The sequence below is a fragment of the Artemia franciscana genome, chromosome 7 (genome assembly GCF_032884065.1).
Source record: "Artemia franciscana chromosome 7, ASM3288406v1, whole genome shotgun sequence".
In the NCBI taxonomy this organism is placed as follows: Eukaryota; Metazoa; Arthropoda; class Branchiopoda; order Anostraca; family Artemiidae; genus Artemia; species Artemia franciscana.
This window is the reverse complement of record NC_088869.1, coordinates 49,243,669-49,257,903: the sequence shown is the minus strand read 5'-3', so window position 1 is coordinate 49,257,903 and position 14,235 is coordinate 49,243,669. Positions and strand designations below refer to the sequence as shown.

The window sequence follows — 14,235 nt, the reverse complement described above, 5'->3', positions numbered from 1 at the left end:
GCTTCTAATAGAATTGAATCTATAATGAAAAATTGGTTTTCGGAAATCCTGTATCGAACAAATAAGCCTGAAGTATTGGAAAATTTGCATGACTTTCTATAGGAGAACAAACTAAGATTCTCCCCAGAAATAAATCAACAAAATTGTTGAATATTTGAAAGGTCGAGATCAGAATTGCGGAAGTATTTTCCAACGTGAATTATAAAGTAGCTTATTTTTAATCAAACAGTTCGTGGTAACGAACTGTAAGTAAGCAGCGACCCGGCTTGATAGTAATCGAAATTAAAAAAAACTGCATTTTGATACCAATAGATATATCAAAAGAGTTAATTTTTTATGCTGATTTCAAACATATAAGTTTCATCAAGTTTAGTCTCACCCATCAAAAGTTACGTGCCTGAGAAAATTTGCCTTGTTTTTGAAAAAGGAGGAAACACTCCTTAGAAGTCATAGAACCCTAATGAAAATCACACCATCAGATTCAGCGTATCAGAGAACTCTACTGTAGAGGTCTCAAGCTCCTATCTCCAAAATCGTGAAATTTGTGTTTTTTTCCCCGTGGATGATCTTACCGACCCAATTGTCCTACAGTATCACGAGAGGGCTCATTCGAACGGAAATTAAAAGTTCTAGCACCCTTTTTAAGTGACCAACAAAAATAGAGGGCAACTAGGCCCTCTCCCACAATCATTTTTTCACAAAGTCACCCGATCAAAATTTTGAGATAACCATTTGGTCGTTAAAATTGTATAGACAGATAAAGGGTAGTTGGGGGGAGGAGGTAAAAGTTCTAGTACCCTTTTTAAGTGACCAACAAAAATAGAGGGCAACTAGGCCCTCTCCCACGCTCATTTTTTCCCAAAGTCACCCGATCAAAATTTTGCGATAACCATTCGGTCGTTAAAATTGTATAGACAGATAAAGGGTAGTTGGGGGGAGGAGGTATTTTGGAAGGTTGGGTTAAGTAGAGAGGATTTGAAGGCTTATTTGGATTGGAGGGGAAATGGATTTTTGATTGGTGAGAAAAGAAAGTATCAAGGGAGATAAGGGAGAAGGTAGAATCTACTGCTTGTCCTATGTGCAAATAATATGAAAAAAACTTCGTTTTCTTAAAGAGTTAAAGAGGCTGCGTCCCAAAGTCGAACCTTAAAACGTACAGGAATTAGAAGAGGCAGTTGGGGGGCTGCCGCCCCCCAAACCCCCAGCTTTTAAAAACTCTTTTGGACAGGTTTTTTTTGTGGGGGGACTTCATTGTTACTAATTACTAGTTTCGGCGCAATGGTTCTCCTGTCCTCTTGTGTTTAACATTTTTCGAAGTTATTCCATTATTCATTCATTTCAATTTTTTGTTAATTAAAAGAGGGCCTTTCCGAAGCCAAGAGCGGGGGGTTAGCAAAAAAACAAAAAACCTGTACAAAAGAGTCTTTAAAAGCTGGGGGTTTGGGGGGCGGCAGCCCCCCAACTGCCTCTTCTAATTCCTGTACGTTTTAAGGTTCGACTTTGGGACGCAGCCTCTTTAACTCTTTAAGAAAACGAAGTTTTTTTCATATTATTTCTGTACGTTTTTCTACAATCCATGGTGGATGTAATTTAATAATTCCTGTACTCCTCGTACAGGAGTACTCCTCGTACAGGAATTAGGAGAGGAACCCCCCCCTCCCCCCCGCTTTTAAATCATTGTATAAAATAGAAAAAAAATAGATAGAATGACCGAAATGTTTCTTTTGCTCATAAGAAGCTAATATTCTGTTATCTCTCAAATGATAAGCTGTCCAGGTGTTATCAAAATTTTTTTGATGTTGTGAAAAAAAAACGCCCATAAGGGACTTGAACCCTTGACCCAAGGATTAAAAGTCTCACGCTCTACCAACTGAGCTAATAACTTGCATGTGTGTAAATATAACTTCTCAATAGCTTTTAAAAATTTCAAATTAACATGGGCTCTTATGGAGAGAAATCCGTTAATTAAATAGCTAATGGGTGGTTTCTGGAAAACAGGGAAGGAGTTATCGGATCAAGCTGAAATTTCGCGGATAAGCTCCTGGGCCGTAGGGAACCTTAACTTGTGAATTTCAGCCCGATCGGACAACGTTAAAAGGGGTGAGGGGCGTTGGAGGGTCGAAACTTTCGGGGGGTTAAGATTTTCCTACGAAACTTTCATGGGCACTTACTCGGAGAATTCCGCATCGAATGAGTCTTCGTACACCCAGATCCGATGTCGGATGTGACCTGTAGGCGTCTAGGAAAAAAAAGTAAATGAATTTTAAGTGGCTATGCGTGGTTTCTGGAAAACAGGGAAGGAGTTATCAGATCAAGCTGAAATTTCGCGGATAAGCTCCTGGGCCCTAGGGGACCTTCACTTGTGAATTTCAGCCCGATCGGACAACGTTAAGGGGGGCTTGGGTTGACAGGTCGAAACTTTCGGCCAGATTTTCCCCATGAAGAAAAAGTTGGAGGGGGATGAAATTTTGCAGGTTTCTTAGTTGGAGCTCGGGCTACGAAATGCATCCCTCCCCATCCGTCTGCGACCACTGGAACCGAAGATCGCTTAACATTGTCGTGTGTCGCCTCTTTATAGAGGCACGAGTGTGCCTCCTTGATCTCAGGATGAAAGTTTAATGCATTTTTTTGTGTGAATGTGTCGAATTGAATTAATGGAGGCGAGAGATATATTTTAAAGAAAAATTGAATGAGATATGGATGGTAGATAGAATGAAAGACACAAATTTCCTGAGTATTAAAAGGATAGCAAGATTTGTAAGGATTGCAGCGGCACATCGGGAGCGTTTTCTTTAAATAGTATTAATTTATTTCAGTTAATTTGTTGTTTGTTTTTTGTTATGTAAATTTCCTATGGCCCAAAGGCTTTTCTGGAATAAATTATTATTATTATTATTATTATTATTATGATTATTATTATTATTATTGGACAATTTGCATGACTTTCTATAGGAGAACAAACTAAGATTCTCTCCAGAAATAACTCAACAAAATTGTTGGATATTTGAAAGGTCGAGATCAGAATTGCGGAAGTATTTTCCAACGTGAATAATTGTATTTTGAATCCATTTGAAAATGGGTACTATAAAGTAGCTTATTTTTCATCAAACAGTTCGTGGTAACGAACTGTAAGTAAGCAGCGACCCGGCTCGATAGTAACCGAAATTTAAAAAAAACTGAATTTTGATACCAATAGATATATCAAAAGAGTTAAATTTTTATGCTGATTTCAAACATATAAGTTTCATCAAGTTTAGTCTCACCCATCAAATGTTACGTGCCTGAGAAAATTTGCCTTGTTTTTGAAAAAGGAGGAAACACTCCCTAAAAGCTATAGAACCCTAATGAAAATCACACCATCAGATTCAGCGTATCAGAGAACTCTACTGTAGAGGTCCCAAGCTCCTATCTCCAAAATCGTGAAATTTTGTGTTTTGTTTCCCCGTGGGTGATCTTACCGACCCAATTGTCCTACAGTATCACGAGAGGGCTCATTCGAACGGAAATTAAAAGTTCTAGTACTCTTTTTAAGTGACCAACAAAAATAGAGGGCAACTAGGCCCTCTCCCACGCTCATTTTTTCCCAAAGTCACCCGATCAAAATTTTGAGATAACCATTTTGTTTAGCATGGTCAAAAAATTTAATAACTATTTCTTTGAGGAGGACTTAATCCCCCACAGTACCCGGGGGAAGGGCTGCAAGTTATGAGCTTTGCCCAATGTTTACATATAGTATAGGTTATTGGGAAGCGTACAGACGTTTTCAAGGGGGATTTGTTCTGGTAGTGAGGGGGGGTTATGTGGGAGGATCTTTCCAAGGAGGAATTTATTATGGGGAAGGGAATTTCCATGAAGGGGATACGGGAAGGGATATTGCTATGAAGGGGCGCCAGATTTCCCAGCATTATTTAAAAAATGATCAGAAATTAAATAAAAAACAAGTTTTTTCAACTGAAAGTAAGGAGCAACATTAAAACTTAAAACGAACAGAAATTATTGTGTATTTCAGGGGGTTTGCCCTCTAGTAGATACCTCGCTCTTAACACTAAAGCTTTTTTTGCATTTTCATAGGAGCCATTTATTCTAATTAAAAGGTTTTTGTGATTAAGGGGCCATTCTTCAAGAATTGGCACAAGATTCGAACTTTAGCGGGAAGAGCGAGGTATTGCCTAAATCCCCTAATATACGTAATAAAAATATTCGAATATAGATGTTCGTTACGTAAGTTAGTTCATAAGTTACGAACATTTATTATTAATAAAAACGTTCGTAAATAAAATAAAAAAGTTCTAATGCCCTTTTAAAGTAATCAAGAGTGCAACTAGGCCCCCTCCTCCGCCACTTTTTCTCAAAATCGTCCGATCAAAATTTCGAGAAAGCAATTTAGCCCAAAAAAAGTAAAATACAAATTTCGTTTTAATTATTCATGTACGGTGAGCCAAAATCAAAATCTGCATTAATTCAAAAAGTTCAAGTTTTTTTTTTTTTTTTTTTTAACTGAACGTGAGGAGTGACATTAAAACTTGAAACAAATAGAAATTATTTCGTATATGAGAGGGGCTGTCCCCTCCTCAACACCTCGCTCTTTACGCTAAAGTTTGACTCTTTCTCACAGCTCTATTTTTTAAAACAATAAAAAACTTAAGCGGAAAGAGCGAGGCGTTGAGGAGGGGGCAGCCCCTTTCATATACGGAATAATTTTTGTTCATTTTAAGTTTTAATGTCACTCCTTGCTTTCAGTTAAAAAACCTGTTTTTTATTTAATTAAAAGAAAAAGAGGCATTAATCGAATTATAAAGTAAAAGCACCTCTGAAATTCCAGTTTAAAACAAAAGGAACAGTTAATTTTTAGACATGTAATAATAATAATTTGGGGCTATTTCTCGATGTAGCGTGTTTATCAGAACACAGATAGTAGAAAGAGCTTTCTCTTCGAATGTTTTAGTAGGAACTAAGAATAGGAATAAGTGGAATGCTGTTTCTGATTTAAGAGGGCACTTAGCATCAGTAGAACCCGACACGTGAAAAACAAGAGCTAAAAGCTCATATGGCACTTGTGACGAGGCCGGAAGAGCCAAGAGCTCATATGACATGAGCCCTAGCAAAATTCTTAGAATAAATAGATTGATTTAAAAGGAAAATCAGAGGCTTAATGCCGGTCGGGATTTAAAATCAGAGCTCTGAGTCACGAGGTCGTTCTAAGTATCAAAATTCATAAAGATCCGATCACCCACTCGGAAGTTATAAATGCCTCATTTTTTCTAACTTTTCCTCTCCCTTCAGCCCCCCAGATGGTCGAATCGGGGAAAACGACTTTATCAAGTCAATTTGTGCAGCTCTCTGACACGCCTACCAATTTTTATCGTCCTAGCACGTCCAGAAGCACCAAACTCGCCAAAGCACTGAAACCCGCCCCGTAACTCCCCCCAAAGAGAGCAGATCCAGTCCGGTTACGACAATCATGTATCTACGACATTTGCTTATTCTACCCACCAAGCGTCATCCCGATCTCTCCACTCTAAGCGTTTCCCAAGATTTCTGGTTTCCCCTTCCAACTCCCCCCAATGTCAACAGATCTGGTTGGGATTTGAAACAGTTCTGAGACATGCGTTCCTTCTAAATATCAAGTTTTGTTTAGATCGATTCGGTCACCCGTTCTTAAGTTAAAAATACCTCAATTTCTCTAGTTTTTCCAAATTAACACCCCCCAGCTCCCCCAAAGAGAACGGATCTGTTCCAATTATGTCAATGACGTATTTATAACTTTTTCTTATTCTTCCCATCAAGTTTAATCCCGATCTCTTCACTCTAAGCGTTTTCCAAGATTTCCGGTTTCCAAGATTTCTATTTCCCCCTCCAACCCCCTATGTCTCTAGATCTGATTCGAATTGAAAAAGGAGCATCTGGGACAAAAGATCCTCCTATATATAAAGTTTCATTAAGATCCCATCACCCATTCGTAAGATAAAGATACCTCAATTTTCACGTTTTCCAAGAATTCCGGTTTCCCCTCAAACTCCCCTAATGTCACCATATCTAGCTCGGGATTTAAAATTAGAGCTCTAAAGCACAAGATCCTTCTAAATATTAAATTTTATTAAGATCTGATCACCCGTTCGTAAGTTACAAATACCTCATTTTTCTAATTTTTCCGAATTATCCCCCCCCCCCAACTCCACCAAAGAGAGTGGGTCCGGTCCAATTGTGTCAGTCACTTATCATGGACTTTTGCTTATTCTTCCCACCAAGTTTCATCCTGATCTCTCCGCTTTAAGCGCTTCCCAACATTTCCGGCTCTCCCCCCCCCAATGACACTGGATCCGGTCGGAACTTTTTTTAGATCGATTCGGTCACCCGTTCTTAAGTTAAAAATACCTCAATTTCTCTAATTTTTCCAAATTAACACCCCCCAGCTCCCCCAAAGAGAACGGATCTGTTCCAATTATGTCAATGACGTATTTATAACTTTTTCTTATTCTTCCCATCAAGTTTAATCCCGATCTCTTCACTCTAAGCGTTTTCCAAGATTTCCGGTTTCCAAGATTTCTATTTCCCCCTCCAACACCCTATGTCTCTAGATCCGATTCGAATTGAAAAAGGAGCATCTGGGACAAAAGATCCTCCTATATATAAAGTTTCATTAAGATCCCATCACCCATTCGTAAGATAAAGATACCTCAATTTTCACGTTTTCCAAGAATTCCGGTTTCCCCTCAAACTCCCCTAATGTCACCATATCTAGCTCGGGATTTAAAATTAGAGCTCTAAAGCACAAGATCCTTCTAAATATTAAATTTTATTAAGATCTGATCACCCGTTCGTAAGTTACAAATACCTCATTTTTCCAATTTTTCCGAATTATCCCCCCCCCCCCAACTCCACCAAAGAGAGTGGGTCCGGTCCAATTATGTCAGTCACTTATCATGGACTTGTGCTTATTCTTCCCACCAAGTTTCATCCTGATCTCTCCGCTTTAAGCGCTTTCCAATATTTCCGGCTCTCCCCCCTCCCCCAATGACACTGGATCCGGTCGGGACTTAAAATAAGAGATCTGAGTTACGAGGTCCTTCTAAATATGAAATTTCATTACGATCTGATCACTCCTTCGTAAGTTCCCAAGTTTCCACTAACACCAAGTTTCATCCCGATCCCCCCACTCTAAGCGTTTTCCAAGATTTTAGGTCCCCCCAACTCCCTCAATGTCACCGGATCCGGTCGGGATTTAAAATAGGAGCTCTGAGACACGATATCCTTCCAAACATCAAATTTCATTAAGATCCGATCACCCGTTCGTAAGTTATAAATACCTCATTTTTTTTAATTTGTCCGATTTAACCGTCCTCCCACTCCCCCCCCCCAGATGGTCAAATCGGGGAAAGGACAATTTTTATTTAATCTGGTGTGGTTCCTGATACGCCTGCCGAACTTCATCGTCCTAGCTTACCTGGAAGTGCCTAAACTAGCAAAACTGGGACAGACAGACCGACAGACCGACCGACAGAATTTGCGATCGCTATATGGCATTTGGTAGATACCAAGTGCCATGATTACATGTCACAATGCAAGAAAACAAATTATGCTGGCTACAGATATTAGTCGAATAAATCACTAATTTCCTGTTCTGTATTTCTTTGTTTTCATTTAATTTTCCATATATTTTGATGTCATATGAGTATAGACATATCACATAAAATAATTAAATACAAGCTTTCAAAGATGATCTTGCTTTTTTGGCGGATAGCTTCCGAAAAAGCAAAATTAGCTTTGAAAGCTTGTATTCAATAATTTTATTTCGTTTGAATGAATTTATCATCTCACATCATTTTATTTATCAGTCATGGTTGAACTTTGTTAAAGTAAGGATGCTTGGGCTGCATTAAAAAGTTTTTAAAAACATTTTTAGTTTTAAAGTTCGAATTTTAATGCAAGTTTATATTTAAGTTTATATATAAATATATATATATATATGTATATATATATATATATATATATATATATATATATATATATATATATATATATATATATATATATATATATATATATATATATTTATATATTCTTTTTTTGGTGTTGTGCTGAAGAAGGCCCTTGAACATAGGGCTGAAATATTCATGAATTGGATTCCACTGTCTTGAGAAAATTTTCCTATTGTTTCTAAGTTATGTTTGTTTGTTATGGAAAGGGTGTGGTCTTCGTCGCTATTTACAGGAAGAAAGCTAATCGCTTGGGTCTTATTATTCAAACTAATTAATTCCACCACTGATTTGTCACTTTTAGATGCGTGATGACCGTCCACCTGCTAGTGTGTTATAATATTTTTGGTACTTGTCTGTTATAGTGCCTAATGTGTATAGAAGTTAAGTAGAACCAGTTTCTTCATTAGTTTCTTTCAGCTTAGCCTGAGACAAACAAAGACAAGTGACAGAATAGATGAAAAATATATTATTTTGGCAATATATTTGCACTATAGGGGATGAGGAGGGGTATAATGGTCGGTGTGAAGTTAGAAAATAATTATTACTTCATAATATGCAGAATAATTGCTCCTAACACATTGTGCATGCAGACCCGCTATACTTTACACCCCCCCCCCTTAAGGTGGAAATATAAAGCCCAAATTTGTTAATAAAGTATTACATTTTCATCAGGTTTCGTGATATTTCCTTACGAATGAGCATCAGATCAGGAAAACATGTTGTACTTTCTACTTAGCTCCACCATATACGCTATAACAGACAATTACCATATTTTCTCTATACTAGCTGTCATATATTTAGGCAATAAATTTAGAAACTATACACATGTATATTGATATTTTTTCCCCTTTTTATAGGGCTAAATATTTAGGGGCGGCATGTTTTAAAAAGAGAGGTTTAGTCTTTGTTTTGTTAGAGCCAATTCGGTATATTTTTCGACGACGCGTCTTATATGTTTGTTCGTTAGAGGAACAAAAGAGTAGGGATAACAATGTTAAAAGCCAAACAAAATATTTATACTGACTTAACATAAATTGGTTGATTTTACAACTTAGAATAACATACTTTCGACACAATAAAGAAGCAGAATTTATTTTATTGATCGTGGAGAAACATTGGTGCGCGGAGAAAATTTTTTAGCGGTTGAGTGGTAGAACTAAAAGATATATTCAATCCATTGTGGTTGCACGCAATCCAAAAAAGATTCCAACAACAAAAGAAACTGTAACTGAATCGCTTTCAATGCAATCGATATTCTTATCATTAATTTCCCTTAGAACAGAAAAGTTTTAACTTTGACTTCAAATATCTGTCATTAAATTATCTTAAATAAAATATGCGTGAGTGACTATTGAACTTATTTCTAAATACAAGTAACAAAAATATTTTGCTTTCCAAAGAACCCTGACAATATTAAAACTAAATAATACCTAGTATCAATGGGCCATACCAAGATATGAAAAGCATTCCTCTAGTTACGATAGTGAAACTACTCAACAAGGTTAACAACACGTTGCATGCAGAAAGCAGTGGCATCAACTCGAGAAAAGAAATAGTAAGAGGAGCCAAGAAGCATTTTAATAATCAAGAGGGGTAATTTCTTTTCTTCAATTTTCGTCAATGGGGCTACATAAAAGGCGTATTTCAATGTAAATACCGAAGAAAGGTATTTGCAAATTTAGGAGCGGAAGAAAGGAATGAAATCTAAGGGGGCAAATACTCATCTCCAATTGGAACTCTTGGGAGAAATGCAAGATTTTGTTGTATCCAGGACAAATATATGGCTTTTACGGTGAAAAACCGTCTAACCACAATAACAAATATAGCTAGGGCGGATTTTGGTAGAAAAGTGTGATTACCATAATTTTTTTGTCATTTTGGACTATATGTAGAAAATAACATACTTCCTTGCAGTCCTATATTTTTATTTTTATTCCACTTATTTATTCCTCTCTTTTCGTTCATTTATGCACGTCTCTTTTCTTTCTTATCTTTCTTCTGCAAACAACTACAAACATTGCATTCCCATTTAAAACATATATCTTCAAATCAAACAGTTTGTGGTAACGAACTGTAGTAAGGAGCAACCCGGCTCAATAGTAACCGCAACTCTAAAAAAGAGAATTTTGATAACAATAGTTACATCAAAAGAATCGCATTTAATGCTGCTTTTGAGTATATAAATTTCATCAAGATCCGTTGCACCCATCAAAACTTACGAGCCTGAGAAAATTTGCCTCATTTTAGAAAATAGGGGGAAACCCCCCTAAAACTCATACAATATTAACGAAAATCACACCACACCATCAGATTCAGCGTATGAGAGAACCTTATTCTAGAAGTTCAAGCTCCTATCTACAAAAATGTGGAATTTCGCATTCTTTTTGCCAGAAGACAGATCACGGATGCGTGTTTTTTGTTTTTTTGTTTGTTTTTTCTCCAGGGGAGATCGTATTGACTGAGTGGTACTAGAATGTCACGAGAGGGCTCATTCTAACCGAAATTTAAAGTTCTAGTACCCTTTTTAAGTGACCAAAAACATTGGAGGGCACCTAGGCCCCCTTCCACGCTCATTTCCCCCCAAAAGTCACCGGATCAAAATTATGAGTAGCCATTTTATTCACCATAGTCGAGAAACGTAATAACTATGTCTTTAGGGACGACTTATTCTCCCGCAGTCCCCGTGGGAGGGCCTGCAAGTTACAAACTTTGACCTGTGTTTACATATAGTAATGGTTACTGGGAAGTGTACAGACGTTTTCAGGGGGATTTTTTTGGTTTAGGGGGAGAGTTGAGGGAGGGGGATGGTACGTCGGAGGATGTTTCCATGGAGGAACTTCTCATGGGGGAAGAGAATTTCAATGAAGGGGGCGCAGGATTTTCTAGCATTATTTGAAAAAACAATGAAAAAATAGATATGAATAGTTTTTTCTACTGAAAGTAAGGAGCAGCATTAAAACTTAAAATGAACAAAAATTATTACGCATATGAGGGGCTTACCTCCTCGTTATACCTCACTCTTTACGCTAAGGTGTTTTTAGTGATTTCAACTATTTATTCTACGGCCTTTGTGATTCAGAGGTCATTCTTAAGGAATTGGGACAAAATTTAAGCTTTAGTGTAAAGAGCGAGGTATCGACGAGGGTTGAACCCCCTCATATACGCAATAAAAACATACGAATATAAAAGTTCGCTACGTAAGTTAATTCGTAAGTTACGTATATTTTTTACCAATGAAAAAGTTTGTAAAAAATTAAAAGTTCTAGTAGCCTTTTTAAGTAATCAAAAATTGGAGGGCAACTAGGCCTCCTTCCTCGCTCCTTTTTCTCAAAATCTTCCGATTAATTGCAATTAATTAATATGCAAATTTCGTTTTAATTATTTATGTGTAGAGAGCGAAGATCAAAACATGCTTTGATTCAAAAACGTCTAGAAATTAAATAAAAAAAAACAAGTTTTTTAAATGAAAGTAAGGAGCAACATTAAAACTTAAAACGAACAGAAATTACTCCGTATATGAAAGGGGCTTTTCCTCCTCAACGCCCCGCTCTTTACGCTAAAGTTTCTTACTGTTTTAAAAAGTAGAGTTGAGAGAAAGAGTCAAACTTTAGCGTAAAGAGCGGGGTGTTGAGGAGGAAAAGCCCCTTTCATATACGGAGTAATCTCTGTTCGTTTTAAGTTTTAATGTTGCTCCTTACTTTCATTTAAAAATCTTATTTAATACAAAAGAAGAAAACAACTATAGTCATGTATTTTAAACATATGAACTACATTTATTTATTCATTCTCCCTCTGAACGTTTTGTATTATTTTGTTTTGTAGGTTTCCATGTCGACTTACTCGTCGCCTTTGACCCTTCTTACCTAACAATGTAGGTAACTAAAAAAGTTTTCTGTATTTTACACAATTCACAATTCTCTTTACACAGTTTCTGTATTTTTTTTCCGCACTCTCCGCACAAGCTTAATTTTTCTGCAGACACACAAATTCTGGTACGAGCATAATATTTTGTTTTTGTCTTCTTTTTTTTTGCAGCTGTCGATTTCAATTCGATTCGGGTTTGACCCGTGCTATTTTTAAGGAAACTGCAAACCTCTGGTTGGGCTGATGAATGTAATGTTCTATTTTGGAGAGGAGCCAATAGTTCTTCCCTGAGGCAAAAGAAATTTACGGCCGGAACCAATAATATGTGATTTTAATTGAAGATTTTTTAGTCTAAGTTACAGAGAAATATTTGAAGGTACTCCTTCAAATTGCCGCTTCCTCGAGCCGTTTTTATGCCTTTGAGGGGAAATTTCTGTTTAAGCAAGCAGTCAGCTGTTTCAAATCGAAGTTATATTAAAATCTAAAAGTGCTTAGGATAAGACATGGCTCCCCTCCCCATCCCCAGATATTTTCTTAGAATAATTATTCGAAAAATTTTGAAATTCAAAAATAAAGCCTTTCCCATGTATCCGGAATCTTGCCTTTTTTACAATCTTTTTTTACAAGCCATTTATTTTTGAGATTCTATTCAGTTTGTGATTCTATTTCCTATATTTGAGACTAACTAGAGGAACGGTATAACATTTCCTCCTAAACTATAATAGAGCACTAAAATTTGGGGGGTTTCCACGACCCTTCCGTCACAGGCTCCCCACCCTTCCCAGTCCAACATATGGTAAGTCGCAAATAATTGGCGCATTCCACTTCTTTGAATCAGAATAGGGTGATGACTTATTGAAGAGTCTACGTGGGCCAGTGGTACCTCCATCTCTCCCCTATTCCAATTATATTACTAGCTTTTTAGCAAAAAGGTAGGTATGTTACAGCTTGTTTAAAGCAGGAACGAGCAAGGATTTTCAATCTTTACGGCTGGAAGATCATAGAGACACGTAACCCCAGCAACATTCACTGCCCCTATTTAACTTCAGCTTTCTAGCAGAAATATAGATATGTTCCACCTTTTTTTAATCTAAAACGTGACGTGATCCATAATCTGTATAATCTGAAGCCAAAAAAGTCAGCCCTTGGCCCATTCAACAGGTGCCGTACCCTCAGGCCACTAAATTTTTAGCACAAGCTATGACATGTTTCACCTTGTTTGAAGTGGAATCACGCAAGGATTTCCAGCCCATAATGATGGAAGAACATTGGACTCTTCGGATCTTTAATACCAACACCTTAACCCTTATAATGCCGTCATGTTAGCAGCATTGTGGCCAGTTTTGGGGCATTTTTTCTAAAATAATAGTCACGCAAGCATTTTCAATGTATATAGTTGGAAAACTAAAGTAGGACAGTTCAGTTGCCCATTCAATTGCTCCATCTTCCCACTTCAAACTTTTAATTGGAAAGGTAGGTAGCTTGTGTAAAAAAGAAAAAAAAAAAAGTGTATTGATTTTAAATCAGTCTCATTTCCGTAACAAAATGGTCCCGCGGGCAATAGAAGGCCCTTTCTTCTCTCATCACAAGAATTTTACGTGTATGATCAGAGGAACAAAAAGGGCCCCTGGACGTTGAAGACCGCCGCCTAAAACAAGCATATCAGCATATAGGTAGGTGGCATGTGTTATACAATTATTGGCTTGATATATTTGAGGCAAGTGTCCCGGGCTTGGTGGGCATGAGGACAGCGATTTTCGAAGGATAAGGATATTCCCTTTTCCGACCTCCAATCTTTGAAGCTCACATGGCAAAATTTTGGGCCAAAAGGACAGAATGGACATATTTCCAGACACGTACACCACTTATGAGCCTTACCTACCGTCCGCAACAAATTACGCACATTTAATCGAAATTAGGAAGCTGCAGCCAAGGAAACGCTAGAAGACTTGAAAATTCGTATATGAAAGGGGCTACTTCCTCATCAACGCCCTGCTCTTTACGCTAAAGTTTGACTCGTTCTCTCAACTCTACTTTTTAAAACAGTAAAAAACTTTAGCGTAAAGAGCGGGGCGTTGATGAGGAAGCAGCCCCTTTCATATACGAAGTAATATCTGTTCGTTTTAGGTTTTAATGTCGCTCCTTATTTTTTAAATTTTTATCCGTTGACTTTGGGAAAATAATTAGCGTGGGAGGGGGCCTAGGTGCCCTCCAATTTTTTTGGTTACTTAAAAAGGGAACTAGAACTTTCATTTTCGTTAGAATGAGCCCTCTCGCAACATTCTAGGACCACTGGGTCGATACGATCACCCCTGGAAAAAACAAAACAAAAAAAAACAAAAAAACAAACAAACAAACAAACACGCATCCGTGATCTGCCTTCTGGCAAAAA

General features: G+C 37.3%; 1 protein-coding gene across 4 annotated transcripts in view; it reads right to left on the bottom strand.

Moving 5' to 3' along the window:
* LOC136029408 (estrogen-related receptor gamma-like) overlaps positions 1-14,235 on the bottom strand; it is a 180,060-nt gene that overhangs the window by 47,314 nt on the left and 118,511 nt on the right. The gene's annotated exons all lie outside the window — the stretch shown is intronic.